The sequence below is a fragment of the Macaca fascicularis genome, chromosome 11, assembly GCF_037993035.2.
Source record: "Macaca fascicularis isolate 582-1 chromosome 11, T2T-MFA8v1.1".
NCBI classification, from domain to species: Eukaryota; Metazoa; Chordata; class Mammalia; order Primates; family Cercopithecidae; genus Macaca; species Macaca fascicularis.
In genome coordinates this window covers 18,508,865-18,533,938 of record NC_088385.1, presented here as the reverse complement: position 1 = coordinate 18,533,938, position 25,074 = coordinate 18,508,865, and the positions used below count along the sequence as shown (strand labels likewise).

General features: G+C 36.6%; 1 protein-coding gene across 10 annotated transcripts in view; it reads left to right on the top strand.

Annotated features, from left to right (window-relative positions):
• Positions 1-25,074, top strand: part of EPS8 (EGFR pathway substrate 8, signaling adaptor) — a 169,480-nt gene that overhangs the window by 60,149 nt on the left and 84,257 nt on the right. Inside the window, exon 1 of one of the 10 annotated variants that reach the window (XM_065523797.2) lies at positions 13,406-13,453. The exons of 8 other annotated variants lie outside the window; for them this stretch is intronic. The gene's annotated coding sequence lies outside the window, so the exon portion shown is untranslated. Of the gene's footprint in view, positions 1-13,405; positions 13,458-25,074 lie in introns of those variants that run through there. One more of the 10 variants, XM_065523798.2, reaches the window with a different exon arrangement.

Sequence of the window (25,074 nt, the reverse complement as noted above, 5' to 3'; positions counted from 1 at the left end):
CCTTGCCAACCACAGAGACTGAATTTTATATCCCACAGACGAGTCTGAGATTTCCAGCCCCTTCCATAAATCCCATCACTCTGTCACTCTTGACAGTGTAATTAGCCCTCTTGTTTCTTGCTGCTTTCCTGCTTGTAATCTTTGTTCCTCAACATGTCCTTCATCTGAAAAAAAGGCACCCAATCCTTCTTCCTTTGTCAGCTCTTTAATTTCTCTTGTGAAATAATCTTCAGATATCAGCTCCCCACAAAGCCTTACTGGAGGAGAAGTGGCAATTTGCTTCCTTAAATTTTTCTGTCTATTCAGTTTTCATGAGTGACTAATAACTAGCCATCATATTAAAGTCTTCTGATCTTATATTTAAGTATGATTTTTTAATTAGATTTATGTTTTGTTCAGTGTTTATGCTGTTCAGTGTATGCATGTGGTATGTGTATGCTTTTAATATGTGTATCTATACTTTTGTATGTAATACAGATAAACCTAAAGGCCAAATTCGGCATCTCGTTTTTGAACCAATCAATCAGCCTACTGATGTGAGACAAATTTCAACAAATGCTTAAGACACATCTGATAAATATATAATAAAACTTGTATGTTGACAGAGCTTGTAAATTTTTAAAATTCATATTTTTCCATCTTTTTTTTCATTTCTGTTATTTGATGATGATGAATCAGGATTCTTTTAATGAAATAATGAGATCTTTGCAGGTCTGATGTTCAAGGTTGATACTGTGGTGGTGAGTGAATCACCATATAATGAAGACCCGTTGTGTTACCCTATTTTAGAATTTTTCATAAGGTAACAAAGGTATGAGAATTAAGCAGGATAGTGTAAATGAAGTGCTGTGTAAATTGCAAAATGTGTGTGCACACCCGCACAGATTTTTCTTGTTTTTTTTTCTTTCTTTTTTTTTGAGACAGGATATCACTATATTGCCCAGGCTGGATTTGAATTCCTGTTCAGTCCTCCTGTTCAAGTGATCCTCCTGCCTCAGCCTCCCAAGTAGCTGGGATTACAGGTGTGAGCCACTGCATCAGCTACCTGGCTTTTCCTGAGATCTCTGAGAGTGATTTCAGGTGATACACAGTTGGTGGTATGAGATAAAGCACATTGCTGCTAAAATTCCAGACAGTCCCCATAAACGAGTAGAAATTGCTTCAGTTATCTAGCAGGTAAGTGTCAGATTTGCTGGCTTATTCTGGTTTATTGACACAGACCTGTGGACTTGTGGTATCCTATTGGAATGCAGAAGGACATTTACCTTGAATAAGAAAGTCCTTTTTTTTTTTCCTAACAAGATACCTAGGAGTGAATGATTTGTGGATGTTGAATTTTTTTCATTGTGAAATAATTCAAAATGACAAAGTGAACTGAAGACTCATTATTTTCATGCATTGTATGCTATTTTAAGTTTTAGGAGAAAAGAACTTTGGAGATTGTATTAGTCTGTTTTCACACTGCTGATAAAGACATACCCAAGACTGGATAATTTATAAAGAAAAAGAGGTTAAATGGACTCATAGTTCCATGCGGCTGGGGAGGCCTCACAATCATGGCAGAGGGTAAAAGGCATGTCTTACATGGTGGCAGGCAAGAGAGAATGAGAGCCAAGTGAAAGGGAAAACCCCTTATAAAACTTTCAGATCTCTTGAGATTTATACACTACCATGAAAACAGTATGGAGGAAACTATCCCATGATTCAGTTATTTCCCACCAGATTTCTCCCATGACATGTGGGAATTATGGGAGCTACAGTTCAAGATGAGATTTGGGTGGGGACATAGCCAAACCATATCAGAGATTGAAAAATTTTAAAAGTAAAGTGATATCCATACTTGCAGATATTGAGATGTCTGTAAACAGTCTCCCTTACAAAATAGAGCAATGCCAAGATAATTTTTGTGGGAGATATACTTATGTATATCATATGTCTTTCTAAAATATCAATACATAAGACTCACACAAAGTGACTATTTAATATGTACTTATTATACCATAACAGCCAAAATTTGAAATGCAATTAGAGCTGATTTGAATTAATTTCTATGATTTGACAACACAGAAAACTTTGATAAACTTTATTCATATTCAGAAAAGCTACTTCTTCTTTCTGGATCTAAGTCTCATGTTTACCTAATGTTGAAGTCTTTGAAAGCAGACTTTTTGGTGACATTTGACACATACGTTATACATAAAGTACACAGTTTATCCTGGGAGTCTGAGATGAAAATTCTGAAAGTTCATAAATCTTAGGATTCACTGACCCAAAGGTGATGTTTTGATTTCATATTAAGAAGCCACAGAATTTTTCTGTTAAGTCAGTGAATACTAGAATATTCAAAGTCAATAAAAGATAAAGAATAATGACAGATGTATCTATATAAATGATGTAATGGTGCTTTTGTACAAGTATAGTTAACCTGTTGGTTATCTTCAAACTTAATTCTGTATTTGCAGTAAAAATTAAGGTGATCTTCTGGGATTTGAGAGGTAGCATGAGGTTAATGGGTAAATTTCATCTTCTTCTACTTTCAAGTAAAGTGTAAAATGACTTTACTTGAAAGTTGATCAAAAACTTTTGGTTTTGGGTTAAGTATAATTAGAATAATCTATGGAGGTATACAGAAAGGATTACCACTTCATGAGATTTATAAAAAGATAAACGGATGTGGTTTTTAACTTAAGGATGTTATCGATAATACAGAAAGACATAATCTGTAACCTTTTTTGAAGTGTAGATATAGAATAGGTCTACATTAATTTTTTAACTTAGAATTTGACACTGAAAACATAAATCCAAGATGTGTGTATATTTTGGTCTTGAGGAAAAATATTATGCATATTTATACCTTATACATATACAATGAAAAACCCACACTGATGACTAACAAATGATTCCTATTGATCTAAAAGGAAAAAGATGAAAAATCAACAAGAAAACATTGAAAACTTTAAGAGAAATGGTTTTAAAGAAAGGGTAACATCATTACTAAGCAAAGAAATAGTAATTTTTTCCTCTATCAGATTGAAAAAGTTTTTTTTTTGTTTTTTTTTTTTTGTTTTTTTTGAGACAAGGTCTCACTCAGTTGCTCAGGCTGGAGTGCAGTGGCACAATCACGACTCACTGCAACCTTTACCTCCCAGGCTCAAGTGATTCTCCCACAGTAGCCTTCCAGGTAGCTGAAGCTACAGGTGTGTGTCACCATGCTCAGCTAAGTTTTTGTATTTTTTGTAGAGATGGGATTTCACCATGTTGCCCAGGCTGGTCTCGAACTCCTGGGTTCAAGCGATGCATCCCCCTCAGCCTCCCAAAATTCTGGGATTATAGACATGAGCCACTGTGCCAGCCTTGAAAAATGTTTTTTTGTTTTTTTTTTTTGTTTGTTTGTTTTTAAAACAAGTGATATCCAGTGTTTTGGTGAGAGTGTAAGAGAACAGAAAAAAAATTCTACTGGTGGCTGGGTGCTATAGTCTGAATGTATCGCTCCATAATTCATATTTGAAACCTAATCTTCAATGTGATAGTATTAAGAGATGGGGCCTTTTGGAAGGTGATTAAGTCATAGAGAGCCCTCATGAATGAGATTTGTGCCTTTGTAAAAGAGATGAGAAGGAACTGTTTGCCCCTTCTGCCATGTGAAGACACAAAGGTGCCATCTTTGAAGCAGAGACCAAGTCCTCACCAGACACTGAATCTGCTGGCGCTTTGATTTTGCACTTTTCAGCCTTTGTTGCTATGAGAAATAAATTTCTGTTTTTTTTTAACAAATTACCCAGCATAGGGCATTTTTGCTATAGCAGTCTGAATGCACTAAATTGGCGTAACATCTCTGGAGGGAAATTTGGACAGTGTATTAATAATGTAGAGATGGGCGTATCCTGTTACATAGCATCTTCTTTAGAATTTTACATTAAGACAACATGCTGGAATAGGCATAAAGATTTATGTTCAAGGATGGCAGTTTTAGATTGTCTTTTATTTTTTAGTTGCAGATTTTTATGATAAATATTAGCAATGTAACTGCTCAAGGAAAAATTAGTTACATAATTTTTTTTGGTGGGGGGTAACTGTTTTAAATAGGCTGTAGAACAAGCTTGTCCAACCCGAGGCCCAGGACAGCTTTGAGCACGGCCCAACACAAATTTATAAACTTTCTTAAAATGTTACGATTTTTTCTTGCTTTTTTTTTTTTTTTTTTTTTGGTAGCTCATCAGCTATCGTTAGTGTATTTTCTGTGTGGCTCAAGACAATTCTTCTTCTATTGTAGCCCAAGGAAACCAAAAGATTGGACACCCCTGATGTAGAAGACTTCAATGAGAAATCATAGTGCGATGGTCTTTTTGTTGTGACTTCTCAGGATACTTTGAGTTAAAAGGTTATAAAACCATACAGACAGTAGCTGCCTTTGGAAAAAAAAAGTTTATGTATGCATTAAAAAAAAACACTAGAAAAATATATAAAATGTGAAAGCATTTATCTCTGGCTAGTAGGATGACTCATGATTTTTGTTCTTAAAATATTTTTGAATGTTCTAACTTTCTGCCATGGATTTACTTTTATGATCAGAAATAATATTTGTAAAATATAATAAAAAATAAAAAAGTCTGATATTTGGTGCTGGATGAAACACTAGAAATCCTGCAGGCACTTCTTTCTATTTGTTGTAGTAAAGTGTGCTTTTATTACTTTTAAGTTTTCAGGAAAATCCTTTTAACCTGATGCACAAGACAAAGGCAAACAAGATTGCTTTCACAAGAAATGGAGGATAAAATGTACTATTCCAAAGGACTTCCTCCCAAACTGATGGGCTGAGATGTAGAGCAGTGTGCCTTCTAACTGGAGAGCTGCTTGAGGGTTTGGAGATGAAATTTTCTGTCTATTGGTTCACAGAACTGGCTGCTTCCAGATAGTCACTTTTTTTTGTTGAGCTCCACAAACCTCGTTCTTTTAGCTGAGTATTACGTAGTTTTTCCAGCATTGCTTTCTTTCCCTCATTACATCTAGGAAAACAGTTTGGAGATGAGCTACTGGAGTTAAAAAAATCTATTTGGTTTTATTTGTCAATTAAAAAACTATTTGGTGTGTGCTAGGTTTATTTTTGTGAGTGGGGAATGGCCTATGACTGTATATTACAGACATGGGTGGGGGGGTTTCCTACAGACTGTGAATGGGAAAAGTTTGAGTCACTCTGTTGTGGTATTTGTGTTATAGTATTTTCTTGCTTTCTTTTCACTTTGAGTATATGTGGACATATTTTTGATTGCCTTTACCTATTATGTGCCAACTATTGTACTAAGTGCTGGGGATACAGTGGTAAACAAAGGCTGGCCCTTGCCCTCAAAAATGGGACAGATAGGGCAAAAATAAATGACATGCAACATCACCTACTGTAGTAAGTGGTCAGGAGAAAATAAAAAATGTCCTCACACAGAGATTAATGCAAGAGGGTGGGTTAGATCTGGGGATAGATAATCTCATACAGCACTTTAAATATCTGGGCGTGCTTCTCTGAGCAAGTGGTAGATAAACAGGCTTAAAGGATGAGAATTGCTAAGGAGTGGAAAACTTGAGTTTCAGGCAGAGGGAGCAACATGCCCAGGGAGTCCAGGGCTGGGCCAAAGTGAGTAAGGAGGCAATGGAAAGAGACAAAGCTGAAAAGTGAGGCAGGGGACAGATCCTAAAAGGGCTTTTAGGTGACACTAAGAGGTTTTGATTTTGCTATAACGGCATTCAGACAACACTGAAGGGTTCTAAGTAAATAACATGACCAGATTTAAGGAACACCCAATTTTATGAGCACTAAGTGTATGATTATTTGTAACACTTAGCAGAATGTGACTGTCAATGAACCTCTTTTGCAGTATGCTTTGGTTATATCAGTAGTGTGACCATTATGTTCTTAGTCACCCTGGAGTAAAGAAGAGTTCTAGTTGGGCATAATGGCACGTCTGTAATCCCAGCTACTCAGGAGGCTGAGGCAGAAGGATTGCTTTAGCCCAGGGGTTCAAGTCTAGCCTAGGCAACATAGGAAGACTTTATCTCTTAAAAAAAGAAGTTACAATTTATCTTACCTCATCTGATCCCAAGTGTTATCTAGCAAGGGGGAAATATTTGAATTATTTAGAAGAGAAAACTCAGATGTGATTTTTTAAATCTACCATTTATTACTTATAGTTAATCAGGTACTATGCTATACTCTTTTCATATATTATTTGAAAATAATATGTGAAGAAGATACTCTTATTTTCATTTTATAGATAAGCAAACAGATTTAGTAATGTGGTCAAAGTTGTGTGGCCTTAAAGTATGAAGTTGGGATATGAGCCTGTTTTGTACATGAACCTGAATTCTTTACAAGTGTGTTCTACTGCCAATACTGATGATTTGTTTGTCACATAACACTAAATTGTATAGCCAGGAAAATAATTAAGGTTTAGATTTCAAATCCATGGCTTTTTGGCCATAACATGCCACCTCTTGACATTGTTGGTTTAATCTGTTTTTCATAGCCCCATGTCAAAAATAGAAGGGGATTAGATACCATTTTTAGAATTGTAATTAAGAGGTCTTAAACTATAATCTAAATACAGGTTAAGAACGGGTTAGGAGAATAAGCATTTTATCAGTTGAAAATAAACTTGAAAGGGATCCTTCATGTTTTGCTCAGCCAGGGTAAACCTTGACAATTTTCAGCCAAAGGCCCTAACTAAATTCTGCCACCTAGGCCAACTCTAGTCCAATGATATTCAAATAAATTAAACCATTTTAAAAACTGATATATCCTCTAGCAATTTAATATAGGTGTATCATGGTGGCATTCAGCTTCAGCTCATGTGTTGCTGTAATATCTTCTGTTTATATGACTGCATTTCTGTTATGTGTCACTGACACGGCTTGTCTGCTTTCAAGCCTCTTCTGTCACTCCTATTTACTGGTAACATACAAGCTTCAAGGACCATTTGATGTGCAAATTTAATTGCAGGTTTTACTTTTAAAGGAAGGATGACATAAGCTATATCATTTTAACAACTAGTTGCACAGCTTTTTCTAAACTGCTACTCAGAAAACAGGCATTTTTATTCTGTGTATTGTAAAGCTTCCTGACTTGTCAAGGCTGCTTGCTCAGTAATTAACTTATATGTAAGTAAGTATGTATGTGTATATATATGTATGTTTATATATGTGTATATGTACATATATATGATGATGTTTTGCAGTGTTTCAATAGGTACATCCTTTGGAATTAAACTTGGGCATCTCCCCGGATTTTTTGATAAGAGGACACCTTATCAGCATTCACAGTTCCTTCTTTGTATTTACTGATTTGCCTCTTTCTCTTCCTTCCTTCCTCGCTTCCTTCCCATTGCTATATAGCACATGATTACAGGTAGGAGAGGTTAAGTCTCGCTACCTAGCTAATGTGATAATTTCCCGACAGTATTTCAGAGTTAAGGTAAAACTACTCCGGAAAGGATTGATACTTCTATAAGAAATGCCTTTTTTGTTTTTTTTCCTTTCTAAATGGCACTTAAGAACCAGAAGCGCTCATGTTTTTAATAAGCTGAAGTAGTCCTGTCATTTTTTTTTTTTAGAGTTTAACTTTTTGTGGAAAGGACAGGCTTTGAGGACAACATTGTAAGTTTAAAAATGCTATTTTACAAGGACCTTCTAGACAATTCTTTTGATATGCGTTCACCAACATGTCCAGCTAGCTCATTTGGGAGAATATGAGACTCTTGATAGGCACTCAGCAAGCTAATTACAGTGGATGGGGGTTCCATTTGAGCCAGGTGAAATGAGGAAAGTCTAAGTAAAATCTTATTAATTATGGGAAATATTGATACTTCATGCCAAAAGCTTTCATTTTCCCTGCTTCAATTCTTTGTACCTATTGTGTTTTAGCAGATTCTATATTTAAATGGGAAATTTTCAACAGAAATGGGAGGCTCTGTAAATATTGTTACTTAACAATTTGTAAGGTGAATTTGCAGATGTCCTCATAGTGACTCATAATTTTTCCTTATTCGTCATTAGGTTTTGTGACTATTTGGTTATTTCTTTTTTCAAATTTTATGTTGAGAAGTGTAAAACTGCTAGTTACTGTCTTCTAGCCAAAATCTAATTAAATAGGTTTTCTCCTTTTAAATTTGAGTTAGGAAAATGTTCCGGGGTATTGGATCTGAATGAGACTGTACAAATTGGTCTCACTGGTCTCATTTTACAGGTGAGGAAGTGGAGGCTGAGCGAGGTTAAGTTACTCACCAAAGGTTATAGAGCTATTAAGTGGCAGACTTGGTGCACAAACACAAGCTTTTGGTTTCCTTGTACTGAGGTCTTGACACTTTACAACTAATCTTTAGTTATAGGACATGAATGGAAATGAGAAATCACTTTTTCCCCCAATTTTTTTGTGTCTTGGTGGCTTTTTAACTGAAATTGTCAAATAAGATCGTGTCTTATTGGAGCTATACAGTGATTTCTAGGTTGAAAATGACATTTAAAATCCATAATCAAATTAATGTGTGTGGTGTTTCCCTTAATGCATTCCTAAACATTGCCAATTTAAGGCAAAACTATCATTTTGTTCATTTATATTCCCTGTTACATAATTTTGCAGTTCATCTTTCTCAAATCAATATTTTCCTAACTTAGACTACTAATGCCATCTGTACACTTAATTTATGGTCTCACTCTTCTAAATAACTTATGGAAATAACGTATACTATTGGTCCTGCTATTTATATTTATTCACACCAAGAAATGTCCATTTCATTTTTATTTTTTTCTTTGTCTTTTCTTTTTTTTTGAGACGGATTCTCATGCTGTCACCCAGGCTGAAGTACAATGGTGCGATCTCTGCTCACTGCAACTTCTGCCTCCTGGGCTTAAGCGATTCTGCTGCCTTCACCTCCCAAGTAGCTGGGATTACAGGCACATACCACTGCGCCCAGCTGATTTTTGTATTTTTAGTAGAGACGGGGTTTCACCATGTTGCCCCTTGAACTCCTGACCTCAGGTGATCCACTTGCCTCGGCCTCCCAAAGTGCCATGATTACAAGCGTGAGCCATTGTGCCTGGCCCCCTTTTTTCGTTTTTTCTACCTTTAATCCTAGCTCTATAGCCAAACAATAGCTTCAACCCATACTGACTCATTGAATATTTTAACAAATTCCTGTCATTTACATGCCATGCACGTTTGTCTTTTTGCATGACTATAATTGTAGTTAGATATGATTCTCCCAAAGATGAGTCATATTACATCTCCTGTCCCTCTCCAGGTAAGTTGTTAAAGCATTTGGTTAGTCATTCTATCCATATGAATTTAACTAGCTTAGCATGTATGTAATTGAAATTTGACAATATGTAGTTTAGAGTGTTTCTTTAGAAACTTCTTTTGGGTTTCTTACTCCCACTGAAAAAGGTATTAAAGTTAGGAGAAGAAGGATTGGTTTAGAGAAGACAAAGCAGAAAGTGGATCTTATGAGAAGAAGGAATGAAGGACCGATGAGGAATTGGGGTTGAACAATACAGGAACTGAAAGTGAAATTTTGCTTATACTTCCAAGATGAATGGATTGTGACATTGTTGATCGATTCTGCTTGGTTGTCCTAACAGCTTATGTAAGTGACCTCACATCATTTTGGATCTGATGATCTTAGCTGACAGATTATGTTACAGCCTATTTTGTCTGCCTCTATATTTGTAGTTACAAATTATGGGAATATAGGGCAAGGTTACCAGTAAAGATGTGTGTGTGTGTGCAATTTCCAGCTTCCTTCAAGAGCTTTGGAAAAAAGTACAGTAACCAAATCTGTCACATTCCAAATATATAATATTTCATGTGACTATTTCTGGTAAACTGCCCTATAGTAGAAAACTGAAGGAATCAGCAAATACCTCATAAGCTTTGCTTAGATTGCCCCACATCATTGATATCCTATGTATGTATATGAATGACTATGGGTGGTTTACAGTCCATGCCATTTCTAAAATTAATATTTGGACAATGATTTGCCATATATCAGCCTGTGCCGGATTAGCCTTTCGTAAGACTTCATTAACATCTTTACTGATAGATAATTCAGGAGCCAAAGGTATATCAGAATTTTGTTTAACAGCAGGGTATTAACTGTACCTGTTAACTTATTATTAGGAAACTGTCTATTTCCAAGCAGCAACATTTTTTGACATTTGGCAGACCTATGGACCATTTTTAAGAGACAGTATCTTAAAAATGACAGAGATTGGAATTGACACTCTCAGATTTCTTTCAGGTCTCAAGTTTAGTGATACCTTGAAATGTTGGGTTGGAATTTTATGGTTATAGTGTTTATTTTGATTACATTCATTTTGGAGGGTTTTCTTCCTGCTACTTTTAATACTGATTTTCTCACCAGTGAAATTATATTAGTACTTTCTGCTGTTCTCTCCATTGGTTTCAAGACTTAATATTATTATCCTCTTCTTACTCCTTTCAGTTTCAGTGTCCTGCCATGTTCGTTTGTTTCCCTAATGTCCTTCTGTTGCTGTTTGGGTTCCCCAGAAAGCAGATTATGAGATGGAAATTAGTGTTCCGGAAAGTTTATTAGAAAGTGTTCTTGGGGGCCAGGCGTGGTGGCTCGCGCATGTAATCACAGCGCTTTGGGAAGCTGAGGCCAGCAGATCACCTGAGGTCAGGCATTCGAGACCAGCCTGGTCAACATGGTGAAACCCCATCTCTATTAAAAACACAAAAAATTAGCCAGGCATAGTGGCGCACACCTGTAGTCCCAGCTATTCGAGAGGCTGAGACAGGAGAATCACTTGAACCCAGGAGGCGGAGGCTGCAGTGAACTAAGATTGTGCCACTGCGCTCCAGCCTGGGCGGCAGAGTGAAACTCCATCCCCCACAAAAAAAAAGAAAAGAAAAAAAAGAAAGTGCTCTTGGGTCAGCCGCTGTGGATGAAGGGAAGGAAGGAAACACTGTTGGGCCAAGGGGGATGTTGGACTGCCGTGTAGTCTCAAATAAGATCTGATCCTGTGGGGTGGTGCTCTAATGGCACAGACTGGGTACGGTGAGATGTCTCCTCACCGTTGTCCCCAGTTGGAGAAAGGGGACCAAGGCTTTGTCTTCCACATGTCAACCAATCTTTGGTTGTGGGCTTCCCTGGGAAGGGAGTGTGATACTGGGTGAGGTGAGGCCATCCTGAAAGAGCTGACAGTTGAAGGTTGTCTGCAGGCAGCACCGCAGCAGTTGGGGAATCAGTCCTTCAGTCCTGAAAGGAGATGTGGGTGGCGTGTCACAGTTTCCATTCAATCTTTTTTTGCAGAGATGCTGGAGATGGGAAGGAATGGCCCAGGGGATGGGTCAGAATTTTCAGGAATAAGGAGTTGCAACATACAGTGGTCAGGAGCTTGAGAGATGGTAGAGAACAAAAGTGGATGTAGAATAGGTTCTGCCAGACAATTGACTTCTGCCATTGACTATTGGTTTTCTAAATACATTTTAAAAATTCTATTTATAGTGATGCTTTTCCCTTTTAAAGTTATAGAAACCTGATGAAAACTCTGAGTGCAGTATACAGAGAATGTACTTCTTCTTTTTTTTTTTTTTTTTTTAACTCATTTCCCGTTTGCCCCAAGAATTCTGCACTGGCAACAAGCAGCACTTTTTTATTCCAAATAAGAAATGGGTTCAAGAGATGGGTCCTGCTCAGTCACACAGGCTGGAATACAGTGGCGTGATCATAGCTCACTCCTGGGCTCAAGCAGTCCTCCTGCCTCAGCCTCGTGAGCAGCTAGGACTGCTGGTGTGCACCACCACACTTGGCTGATGGCTGAATTTTTTGTGGAGATGGTGTCTTGGTATGTTGCCCAGGCTGCTGTTGACTTCCTGGACTTAAGGGATCCTCCCACCTTGGCCTCTTAAAGAGCTGAGATTACAGGTGTGAGCCACCGTACCCAGCCTGTGCCATATCTTTATGCAAATATAATTTGGTTTTATAAAACATACAGATTTTTTAGTTTTATGTCCTTTATAGGCTCTTTTTTCTTTCTCCATTTCTTTAATAATTTAAATATACTTTTTTGGTGTCTTCATGTTAAAAATTAGTTGAGCACTCAATTTTCTGTTTGGCATATTTGTTAATAATCACAGTAAATCATTTTCTCACATATTTTGTAATCTCTAAATTTATAAGCTCATCTTCAGTGGGGATTGTTTTTTGTTTGGCTTTGTTTTGGTTTGGTTTTTCTACCCAAAGAAATCCCATGGGGCCTTGTTTATCTATCATCACTTTAAAATAGTTTTGTGTTTGTTTCTTCTAGATGCTTTAGAGATTTCACTGGCCCAGGATCTAATTCCTTAGATTGGAGATTCTTAATTTTTTTTACCAAGGAGATTCTCATACAAATAAGATTCAAATTTCAAAACTGTTGTGTCATAGGTTTAGGATTTTAATTTCTTACAGCATTTATAGCATTTCCCCTGTCCTCTTCACCCAGATTGTCAGAGACAAGCTCCCTTGAAGTCTTAATATGACTATGAGTGAATTTCTCCTCCCCTGACCCCACCATCACTTTTTAACTATGAGGTTAGACCTTTGAAGACAGCCCTGGTTTTCTGGAAGAATCTCAGTACCAACATTATACCTCATGTGTGCCCAGAGCCTCCCCTTCCGTCCCTGCATAAGTATCAGGACTGCTTTAGAGTTGTGAAGGTTTAATGGGGCTGGAAATCCAGCAGAGTGCTCTTTCTCTCTTGAGGGAGCACTTTCTTCCATTCTTTCTCCTTCAAGGGGCATCTTGTTACCAATTTCAATCTACACTTAAGTGCTAAAGAGACTCCAGTGATTATCCCCATAGCTCCAGTGTTGGCCACAGCTGACAGTGTATGCTTTTGTGCTTACCATTTGGGCCATCGGTTCTGGCTTTGATTTGGCATCAGGGAATTATCTTTATTGCAAGTAAAGCTATGTATTTAATTTTGTTACACTTATTTTCTTCTTTTCTTAGTGTCTGTAGTGGGAAGTCTTCATGAGCTCAGTTGACCGTATTTCTGTATCTGGAATTCCTGTAAGTTACTTATTAACCTCTCTAAAATGGGAGTAGTAATGGTGTCTATCTATATAGCGTTAATTTAAACCACACAGTAAGCTTTCAGTCAATGCTAGCCAGTATTATTTGCACCACTTAAAACTTAAAAAAAAAAATTCATCTTAGGCAAGAGTTGGAAGTGTAGTAGTAGCTACGTTTACTTACTTAACAAGAGGAGGAAATCTTAGTTAACCCCTAGAGAAACCAAATCAGAAATTGTGTTCTGTACAGTACAATGCCGAAACTGACGCTTAGAGTCCCACCCTTTCTGACACTGTGCCAAAGGTCACTTGGCACATAAGTAAACTGAGCGGAATGGCCTCTCAGTATTGCCTGGACGATTGCTTAGAGGAGTATTTCCTGGACTGTGTGGGTAGGTGAGTTTGAGTTTGTTAATATTTTCTTTGCTAAGGAGGGCTCTCAAAGGCATAATTATTGTAAAGGGTATTTGTAGACCTTGAAACGCGTAGCAATACTTTTAGTCCAAGTAAGCCCTTTGATTGCTTTTTAACTTCCCATTTGGTATTCCAAGTGGATTCTGAACTCGGTGAAATTAGTGGTAACCCAGTCTCCACAGGGTCTTGCTTCCTGTCTTCTGGCTTACAGAGGTGGAGATTCAAAGGATTTCTTTCCTTTAGGTCATGGTGTTAAAGAGAATAATTTTTCCCCTCATATTATAGCTAAGAAGAGGTCTGTTGAGTATTACAAACTGGGAATCCGTGGGCATAATATATCAAATGTTTAAAAAAATTACTTTGAACTTAACCTTATATGCAAAACATTGATTATCTTGTAAATATTAACTGCTTTGGATTGTTTATACAATGTTAGTTGTACTATGAAAATTTGCTTATTAACCAGGTTTAGACTTCTTAGGTTGTTATTGGCTTTGAGTCCACAGATTTAACACTGCCAAATTTCTGTGTAAACATTTTGCTTGGGACCTAAAATGCAGTTGAATATGTGTATTTAAAGTTTTTTTTTTAAAGCCCATGTATATTAATGGAACTTGTAAATGTTTAAATAGTTAATTAATGGAAGCTTTTAAGAAACCGCTCTTTCAAAATATTCAATTTTGTAATTATGATGTTTTAAATATCAAACTTGAGTTAGTGACAAACATATAATGTATGAGATATAAAGATCTATAAGTAGTTCTTATTGATTTGTTACATTTAATCTTATTCAGAAGAAACTTTTTTGTTATTCTGTTACTAGTAATTAAGTGCAGGGCTATTTAAAAACAAATAAGAGCTAATAACATTGTACCACAGACTAGAGAGAAAGCAAAAGTAAATAACTGGTTAAGTCACTGTTTTGGTCTTGGGAAATGTAGTAGGTTCTTGAGTTTAGGTGCCATGGTTATGGCTGTTTTGATCCTTTTTTGAAATACATTCTTGGATGTGTTGATTTTCTTTTAATGTCTCTATTATTTCTTAAGACCCTTCTATGCTGTAAAGAGTATTATCAATTTACACAAATTTTAACTACCCACAGAAATATTGTATACAGCTTTTTTTGTAGCATAAATAGGTGAGGTTCCTCAAGATGCTTATGGCCTGGTGTATTCTTACCCTTGCTATAAAGCTTTGGTCAGCTTTAGTGGCCAAACTCTAAGGCAAATGGCAGTATTAATGTGGAGTATAAATCTCCATATATATTCTTGGAATGGTATGTGAAATATTTTGTTCCCTGATCCACCTGTCCACACCTTTAGTAAGATACCCTTGTGTCTGCCGTACCTTGAGTTATAAAAGAGGTTTCCGTTTTTCAGCAACTAGACTTGGAAACAATTTTTTTTTCAATTTAACTTAAACAAATTGTATATAAGAGGAAATGACTATGGAAGAGATAATGCTGCTTAGTCTCATTTCTATGTAAATAGTTCTGACATAAATTGTATAGAGAAGTCTCCTTTTTAGTTTACTTTTCAGTGATGTCATTTGTCATTGAATCATCAAGGTAAGTGTGAACCTTGGTGTTTTAAGGTGACAAAAACGAACTCATTACACTTTAGACTTTTGGCCAGGTTCTGTTGCTTATGCCTGTAGTCCCAGCACTTTGGGAGGCTGAGGCAGGAGGATTACTTGAACCCACGAGTTCAAGGCCAGCCTGGGCATCATAGTGAGACCTTGTCTCTACCTAAAAAAAAAAAACAAAAACAAATTAGCTTGGCATGGTGGTGCATGCCTTTAATCTCAGCTACTCAAGAGGCTAAGGCAAGAAGGATGGCTTGATCCTAGGAGACTGAGACTGCAGTGAGCTGTGATTGTGCCATTACACTCCAGCCAGGGCGACAGAGCGAGACTGCTTAAAAAAAAATTCTAGCCTTTTAAATAACAGCTTAGTTGAATTGTATAAATATTTTTTGAAGAGAATATAATGAGGTAGGTTATCATATGGTCTTTTGATCATTTATCATATAGGATATTTCTAATGTAAGCAATTCAGTATTTTAAAATTTCTTTTTTTTAGAGTTTAAGTTTGTGTATGTATTTTCACTTGTTTAATTTGACATGTAAGCACTTAAAAATTGACTTTCCAGCTACATGAAGAAATTATACTTCGGTTAAATTTGTGGCATTTTGATACAGGATCGTGTGTACAAAGTATATTAACGAGGTTTGTTAATTTGGTTAGAAGAAACTTGTGGTAGTTTTAATGCTCAATATCTTTTCTAAAATGCAAAAGCAGTTTGTGAAATATTGTCGCTCTGTACTTGATAATGTAAGATCTGAGCTGAATGAAATGTGAGTTTCTTGTTTCTTAAGCTTGTCTTAGATTTTGTATCAACATTTGTTCAAGAGCTTGGTTTTAGGAACATTTGTGTGCATTTTCTTGATTATTAAAAATTCTTTGTGTCAGATATTTAGATGTAATTTAGAGCAATATTATTTAACTTTGCCAATTATGGTATTCTAATCACTAGATTTGATGCTCTGGTAACAATTCTCTGCCATCTCATTATTACTGTAGTATTAGATTCCATTTGATTCTTTGTCTTCCTTGTTTCTAAAAAAATACTTTTCCTCATTATGCAAGTAATTTTTCTTTATTTTACCATATATGCAATTGGCCAGACCAAATGACATAGTTAGTATCCCTTAAGCCAGGGATCCCCCAACCCCTGGGCCGTGGTTCAGTACTGGTTGGCAGCCTTTTAGGAACTGGGCTGCACAGCAGGAGGTGAGCAGTAGGCCAGCAAGCATCACTGCCTGAGCTCTGCCTCCTGTCAGATCAGCAACATCATTAGATTCTCACAGGAGTCGAACCCCATTGTGAACTGCACATGTGAGGGATCTAGGTTGTGTGTTCCTTATGACAATCTAACTAATGCCTGATGATCTGAAGGGGAACAGTTTCATTCTGATCCATCCCCCAACCCCCCTACTCCTGCCTTGGAAAAATTGTCTTCCATGAAACCAGTCCCTGGTGCCAAAAAGGTTGGGGACCACTGCATTAAGCAGAGCCATGAATATCAATCTTGGACACAAAGCCTGGGATTGTGGGTGGGGAAAGCCCTCCTGCTGCTCTGGCCTAGCATTCCAAAGACTCAATTCTCTTAACTTATTCAAAGCCTGGATTCTAAAAGCCAACTGGGCTCCCTTTGCCCATTCGTAATTCATGCTACATTCTTCTAGCTAAAAATTGTCAGTAGATTTCCCACTTCCCATTATAAGAAATTTAATGTCTAGTGCGTAATTTATCTTTTGAGTCATATATCTTAATATATGGCCTAAGCTGCTGCTTTTACAGTTTCCATTCCTGCCTCTTTTTCTTGACACATGGTGTAATTAGAAAGTCTCTCCCTCATATTCAAAATCTACCTCATCCTTAAGGTTTACTGACGACTGCCATTAAATTTTTCCTGGTCTCCCCTTCTTCTTTCTACATTTTCTTAGGGTGTTTTGTGTTCCATCTTCTGTTATATTTATGTTTACATGTGTTATATTTTACTTCCTTTCTAATGACTGAGCTTAACTGATTGAATTACTGTCTCTTACTATGATGGGTTAGAGGTGGTTTTGGCTTGTTTCTCCTAGGTTGCCTTGCATTCAGTACATGCTTATTATAAATATTTGGTTACTGAAAAAAATGGAATGATATGACAGTGTTATTGATTACAAGACATTTTACTCCTTTCTTGGAATGGACATTTGGGGACAGGGGATCAACTGGATCTAAACAAGTGTGGCATGGCTCTTTGAATCAAGTTGTCCCCAGCAGGGAAAGCTGACGAAACGATCAAGGCTACAGCTGAGAAATGCTTTAAATCATGTTGCATAGTGGCTCAATACTGACAGGTAAAGGACAGCTCTTACCAGGGAAAGACTTTGGACTGATAGGAAATTGAAGAGTAACACAGGCTTTGTAGATAGTGTCTACAGTTCTACCTCAGATAACATTTTTCATGAGTTCATAGTGTGAGAATAAATACAGTCAATTCTGCTGTAATGATTGTTTTCAAAAATGGAAGGTTTTGTTCCTGCATGATCGATATTAGGGAACACTTTGAGCATAATGCAAATTTCACTTTTGCTTATGCGTGATTTCACCTGAGAAATAGTAGGCGTGCACAGAAAATTTCACTCAACTAAAATGAGCTGCCTAGGACACACAAAGTGTACATGCACACACCTCAGACATTTTCCAGCTCTCTCACTTTACTGCATGTTATGAACCACATCCATTCATATTTTGTATTATAACTTCCCCTCCAATTTCAGATAACCCATCTTGCACCACTTCCCAATAATTTACATACAAGGCCTGTGGCTGCCTGAAATAGGAATATATCTTTCCCTTAAAAAACAATTATGTTAACATTTTTGAGCCTTAACTATGTGCTAAGCACTATGATAAGTGCTTAACATGGATTATGTTAAGGAATTCTCACAAAACCTGATACAGTAGGTATTATTACTGTCTTTACAGATGAGGAAAGTGAGGCTTAGAGGGGGTAATTAACTTGCCCATGGTCGATAACTCATAAATGGCAGAGCCAATTCTTGAATCGAGTCTGATTTAGATCTTAGTGTTCTCTTACTTTGTAGATTGCAGATAAGTAGCTTTCACATGTGTTATTTCATCTGCATTTAATAACTGTCTCTGATAGGCATCATAGGCTGTTTCGATCCCTATGGTAGATGAGGAAACAACACTGCTCAGGGTAAGAATGCACAGATCATCATAGGCAGAGCAATAACAGAAACTCGTTCTCATACCTAAATCAGAATTTTTTTCCTGGGGCTTATACATAAAAGAGGAAGAAAACAATTAAAGAATTAGGGATAGGGAGGTGAACTGAACTACAAAAAGAGGATGAAAAGATTGTGTTGGAAGTCGGGGAACAAAAGAAGGTGAGTTATAGTAGTACTTCAGAATTGTAAGGAGAGAGTCTAATGAAAAATGAACACTAGGGGACTTGTAACTCTGTGGTACAAAAAGCCTAATCAAATTCTTACAAAGGAATTAAAACCACCAACTTAATTACAAGATTGTGGTAAGAGAAATCTGGTCATGAGCATAAATCACTACTAGTAATACACTCAGAAATGAGAGGGAAGAACAAGGCGACACTAGAGGAAGTCTTGGGAAGGCTTTATTTGTACTTGTTTTGTAGCATGTGATTTTTTTTTTTTTAAGGTAGTGAGTTACCTCACAGGCCCTTACAGATGAGCAAGTACTTAATTAGTATTTGTTATACTGAAAGCATAACAAATAGTAAGGAGAGTAGTTGTTCAGTTGGGTATTGATTAAGATGAAGTAGTAGGAAAAGTAAGGGTGGAATTGATGAGTAATGATGAACTCAAAGCAGAGGGTCAGCAAACGCTAGCCATTGGGCTGTTTTCTTTCTACAAGCTGAGAATGCTTTTTACATTTTTAGTAGGTTATTAAGAACAAAAATGAAGAATATCGACAGAGACTGTATGTGGCACACAAAGCCTAAAATATTTATAACCTGGCCCTTTACCGAAAGTTTATCAACCCCTGACCTGAAATATATCGCATGAAGAAAAAAGTTAGACTTGTTCCCTTTTAGGAAATTAGATTAGGTACTGTAAAGTGTAATATTTCACAGGGGCTACATTCTCAAATATGTGCCTTTTTCCCACCTGGAGGAAAGAATTGTCATTTATTTAGCCTGCTCTTTTGCTAGGGGCTTTGCATACTTTGATTGTTCTTACCCTTGAGAGATACTGTAACCAGTTTACAAAAGAGGAAACTAGGCTTGTAGAGGCTAAGTAAGCCTAAAGTTTTATATTTAGTAAGGATTGAAATATAAGCTTGTCTGGTTTGCTAACTAGATATCAAATATGGGCATTTATGTAAATTTAGTTAGTATGTAAAACAGAAAAAAAATTGTACACATAGACAATAGAGTAGGTTGGAGAATTGTGTCATTTTATTACAAAATTTGCACAAGGAAGAATATCTTTGGATAAGTTGTAAAAAAAAAACTTATAAAGAACAGAAAATTCTAGTTTCATATTAAAAATGTAATATTCACCTAAAAGAAAGATGAGATTCAAGATGTTTTGGAAAGAAAATGCAAAATACAAAAAGTATGTTTTGCTTCAATAGAAAGTATACCAGCTAGTACTTTATTTTTGAAATGCAGATATTAAGCAAATGTTGGCCCAAATGTCTAACAGTAAAGATTTATGAAGAGAATTTCAGAGTGCTGTGAAATCATGTAATATAGGAATCTAGGATGCATTGGTGAGTCAGGGAATGGTTTCCCAAGAAGGGGCCATTTAAGCTGAGATACAAGATTTAGATAGGCGAAGACATAAAAGTTAATTATTCTAGACAAGTGTGATAGGCCTCAAGGAAGGAAGAACTTGGCATATTCAAGGAAATAGCATTGTATCTTCCAACACATTTGAGGACAGAAATTGTATCTGTTTTGTTCATCATTTATATCCAGCTTTGTAAGTACAGTACTTGCTGCTATATAGTAAGCCCTCAGCAAGATTTATTGAGCGGATAAGAAGGAATGGACATTTTCCTAGGAGATTCCTGGTATGATTGTGAGTACAGGGATTCCCTGGATGTAGGCTACTTTTCTCTTTTCTGAAGCCAACCTAATTACATTAAGTTCTTCGGATTGCTGGTAACCCCAGAAGATTACCCTAGGCCACTTTCCCAGCCCTTCTTAACTGCTGTCTCAGTGTCTGGATGGAGCCGATCTGGAGACGGTCTGAACAGAAAATGCAGGAAAAATGAATGTAGGATACTACAACTGGATCTGCTCCTGAGAAGGAGAAGTAAATCTGCATTATTACAGTGTCAGCAGTAAACCTGAGATAGAATGAAAACAGCCACTTAAAAAAAAAAATAACCTGCTGAGGGAGGGTGTTCTGTGCTAGAACACATGATCTTGGGTTCTCTGGGTGATCACTGGTGACTAAATAACACATGATAATCAGGCTTAGAGATTTAATAAAGAAGTTAAATACTCAAATACTTTCTATTAGAGGAGCTTATTTCTTCAAAATCAAATTCGAACTTCCAAATTGAGATAATTTCATTTATAGGTTTGGGTGCATTAAGGAATTTATAAATAGAAAGAGAAGGGGGAGAGGGTTGCACGTTTCCCATGTCTGTGAATTAAGACTATAGTAACCACAGTGTTGCAGGACTTTTCCTTAGTTCAGTTAAATATGGGGTCCTTTTCCCATGGCCATGAAAGTTTAGGCTCGCAGACAGTTTGAAGGGTGAGTAAAGCAGGGTTTTATTGGGTGAAAAGGAAAAAAAGGGTGAACAGGGACTCTCCACAAGGCCGAAGTCGATGCTACGGTGCTTCCTGCCTTGCCTTTTGAATCCCAGGTTCCACATAGGAAAAGGAAAGGCCAGGCTCCTCCCCTCTGCAAAGGTGCAAACTTCCTCAGGCTCCACCCCAGTGCGCAAACAGGCAGGAGTTTTGCCAGGGACCCCCTCCCACTTAGCTGTCTCAATAGGAGGGACCATTTTACAAGATGTTTACCATACTGGTTTGCAGAATTAAAGAAAGAGAGAGTAACCTTAGGTGAGGAGAAGACTGGGATTTGGAGACAGAAGGAAAGAAAACAGATTCAGGGTCATTCTTGAATGCTAGTCTTCTTTGAATTAAAAAAAAAAAAATAGCAATAGGTGGTAAGAACAACACATGTGCCTCTGATTGTACAAGAATTTCATGATGATACTTGTGGATGTTTTACATAAGCTTAAACTTTAGTGAACTTTAGTTAATGATATCAAACATTGGGGGTTTTAATGTCTTCCTACTGGATATCATAAGTCTGTTTTTCCTTACGAAAAGGATAATATTGGCTAGCAGTTGAGGTTAGTGTTTGCTAAGAGTTGGAAGTCTTGAACAGTGAGGAAAAAGACATCCCTCCTTACGAAAAATAGAGGCTTGCACAAGGTGTGTTGGGAGGGGGATTAATGGTACTGGCAGAGTGAGAACTCTTATTGATTTAAAACAGGTTATTTCTAAGTATTAAAATTTACTAAGATATCAACAATGTCCCTGGGCTCATTTCCAAGAGGGTATTCTAACTACTGCAGTCAACAACTGATTTGCCATAAAATGTCAATAACTTTTTAAAAGGAAGTTACATTCATGTGTTTATTTTGCTTTTTAAATGAGTGTTGAGTACTTTAATTAACATCATTTTATAATTATTGATATTTTGTATGGGATTTAATAATGGATTAGTTAATTATGAAAACAAGATCTAAATGTTTTCTTCTCCAATTGCCGTAAACATGTGTTGAAATCACCTTATTGAACAGATTTTTTTAAACCCCTTGGAGTACTAGTGGGTTTTATTTTGTTGAATGAATGCTTTACCCAAACTTATGTGCATATTAGATTGTTTAAAAGCTCAATTAAAAAGTGAAAAATAGACACTGAAAATTTTTTGAGTGATTTCACATGTGTTCATAAAACAACATATCTATTCCAAATCATTGAATATTTCAAAAGTAATGTCATGTATTCATTTTCTTATTTTACCTTGTCAGTACACTGTGAGATCGGTGTGTAGGGTGAAGCAAGGAGTCCTACTCTGTTTGACTTGTGTAAAAATTAAGAATCAGTGAGAAATGGAATTTGCAAAAGTCCCTGCCAGATAATGTTAGAACTGGACCAGAAAATAGGAGTTGGTATAAAACTAGACCAGCGAGCTTTTTTTTTTTTCATCAAAATGCAGTTCAGTTTATTGCTTTTGTAAATTAGAGATTGTGTTTCTTGATCTTCATTAAAGTAGAATACGATGTTAACCTAGTTTAGTTCAAATTTAAAAAAATGTACACACATGTATATGTATATATGTCTGTGTATATACACACAGGATTTTAAGGACAGTTCTAGCTGTGTGTGTGTGCATGTGTGTGCGCGTGCACGCACACAAAGGAGATTGTTAATCTTCTAGTACATCCCCATAACAGAAGCAGCTACAATAAGCTCTAGCCTTTGCCTTACAGACCAGGTAGCTCTACCTGATAGGCTCACAGACATTCAGTAGTTCATTTGTTCCTCAGATTTCTTTAATTATTGTGATAAAGTTGATATTAAATTTACCAACTTAACCATCTTTCAATGTATAGTATATTGTCATTAAGTGTATTCACATTGTTGTGCAGTCATCATGACCATCCATCTCTAGGAGTTTTTATTTTCCTGAATGGAATCTCTGTGCCCCCAAACAATAACTGCCCATTCTCTACCCTCCACAGTCCCGGCAGCCACAATTCTACTTTCTGTGTCTTTGAATTTGACTATTCCAAGTTCTTCATTTAAGTAGAATCATAGAGTATTCGTCCCTTTATGACTGGCTTATTTTACTTAGTGTAATGGCTGCAGGGTTCCTCCATGTTGTAGTATGTGTGAGAGATGTCTGTTTCCTTTTAAAGGATAAATCATTCCTTTATGTAGATATACCATATTTTACTTATTCATCTGTGAATGGACATCACTTGGGTTGCATCTACCTTTTGGCTCTTGTGAATAATGTTGATATGAACATGGGTGTACAAATATCTAGTCTCTACTTTCAGTTCTTTTGAGTAATATACCCAGAAGAAGAACTGCTGGATAATATAGTAATTCTATGCTTGATTTTTTTTTAAGGAGCTGCCATACTGTTTTCCACAATGACTACACCATTAAAGGGATATTTTAAATGAACGAACAAAAAACTCAACAGCAAAACCCTCTATTCTTATCGTCTTTCGAATTTTAAAATGAACTTCTCTAAAATAGGGTGAAAATACCTTCATTGGATTTCTTTTGTAACTAATAATTCTAGGAAGTATGGTCTGTGTCCTTAGAGGTAAGTGGTGGGCACATTTAAAATTAGTATATTGGTTTCTCTTTGGAGAATAATGGAGTTTGGAGACATTAGGGGAATAACAAAGGTGAGTCTAAGTTTTTAAAAAAAAAAATACATAGAGCAGAATACAGGTGGGAAGATTCCCATAGAAATGAAAGAAACAGACACAATTATCTCAAATAATCAACTTTGCTTCCTGAAAGTGTCAACTTCATTCCCTGATCTACTCTGCCTTCCAGAATGCCTGCATAGTTATTTTCTTAAACATTAGTACTATGATTGTTACTCCTTACTATCTCCTAAAAGATTAAGTCCTAACTCCTTTATATGCTCTACAAGGCCCCTCACAATCTGGCATCAAGCTTTTCTTCCTCACATCTTCTTTTTATATATTCTATATTGCAGCCACACTGAATATCTCACTATTTCCTGAAATTCATGTCCTTCCATATCCTTTGTGTATGTCTGGAATGTTCTCTGACTACCTATACATGTACCAACTGGTACACTCCTCACTGTCTTTCAAGACCTGATTTTACTGTCTGTTCCTATATGAAACCTACCAGCAGCTTCCATAGGTAGACACTTTCCTAGTACATTGTTTATACCATAATAACATTTACTAAAATGCATTGTAATTATCTGTTTGTATATCTATCCATCTTGCTAAACTGAATGTTCCCAGAAGAGAGAAATATGTTTATTATATGTCATCATGCAAAGCGCAATACCTTGTAGGCATAAATGTCCAAAAAATACCGAATGAACTTCTTTTTTGTATTTATTTTTATTTTTATTTATTTATTTTTTGAGAGAGAGTCTTACTCTGTCACCAGGCTGGAGTGCAGCGGTGCAATCTCGGCTCACTGCAACCTCTGCCTCTTGGGTTCAAGCAATTCTTGTGGCTCAGCCTCCCGAGTAGCTGGGAGTACAGGCACACACCACTGCACCCAACTAATTTTTGTATTTTTAGTAGAGATGGGGTTTCAACATGTTGGCCAGGATGGTCTCGATCTCCTGACCTTGTGATCTGCCCATCTTGACCTCCCAAAGTGCTGAGATTAAAGGCGTGAGCCACCGCACCTGGACCTGAATGAACTTCTCGTGTGGTTTTCCTCACTCTATAGAATGTTTACCTTTAATAACCATTGCATGCATAAGCTAGAATTCCTTTCATAATTTCATAATTAATATACTGGATATATATGTATTGGATATAGGTAAAATATTAAGCATGCAATTTTTTTCTTCATATTTATATACTGGATATATGTTTTAGAGATAGGTAAAAGTATTAAGCATGCATTTTTTTTCTTCAGTAGCTTGCTGCTGCTCTATGAAGATTTCCAGACACTGATCTCATGGGCATTCATACATTACCCCAGAGTCCTCTTATCCTAGGAGAAAGTATCTCATAATCCACACTTAAATGTTAATGATATAATACAATACATTATTACTCCCAGAACTGTTTGTAGTTTAAAAGTGCTTCCTATGGATGAAAATGCTTAATTCAAAAGAATGAATTACTTTCCAGTGGTAGAATTTTATTCACCTTGTTGCCTGTGTAAAACGATAGATTTTAAGGAAACAGGATGATACTCTCCCAACATGATACTGTCTCACACTGGACAGTCAGGCTTCCAAGAGCGCCTCGGAATCTTTATTTTTG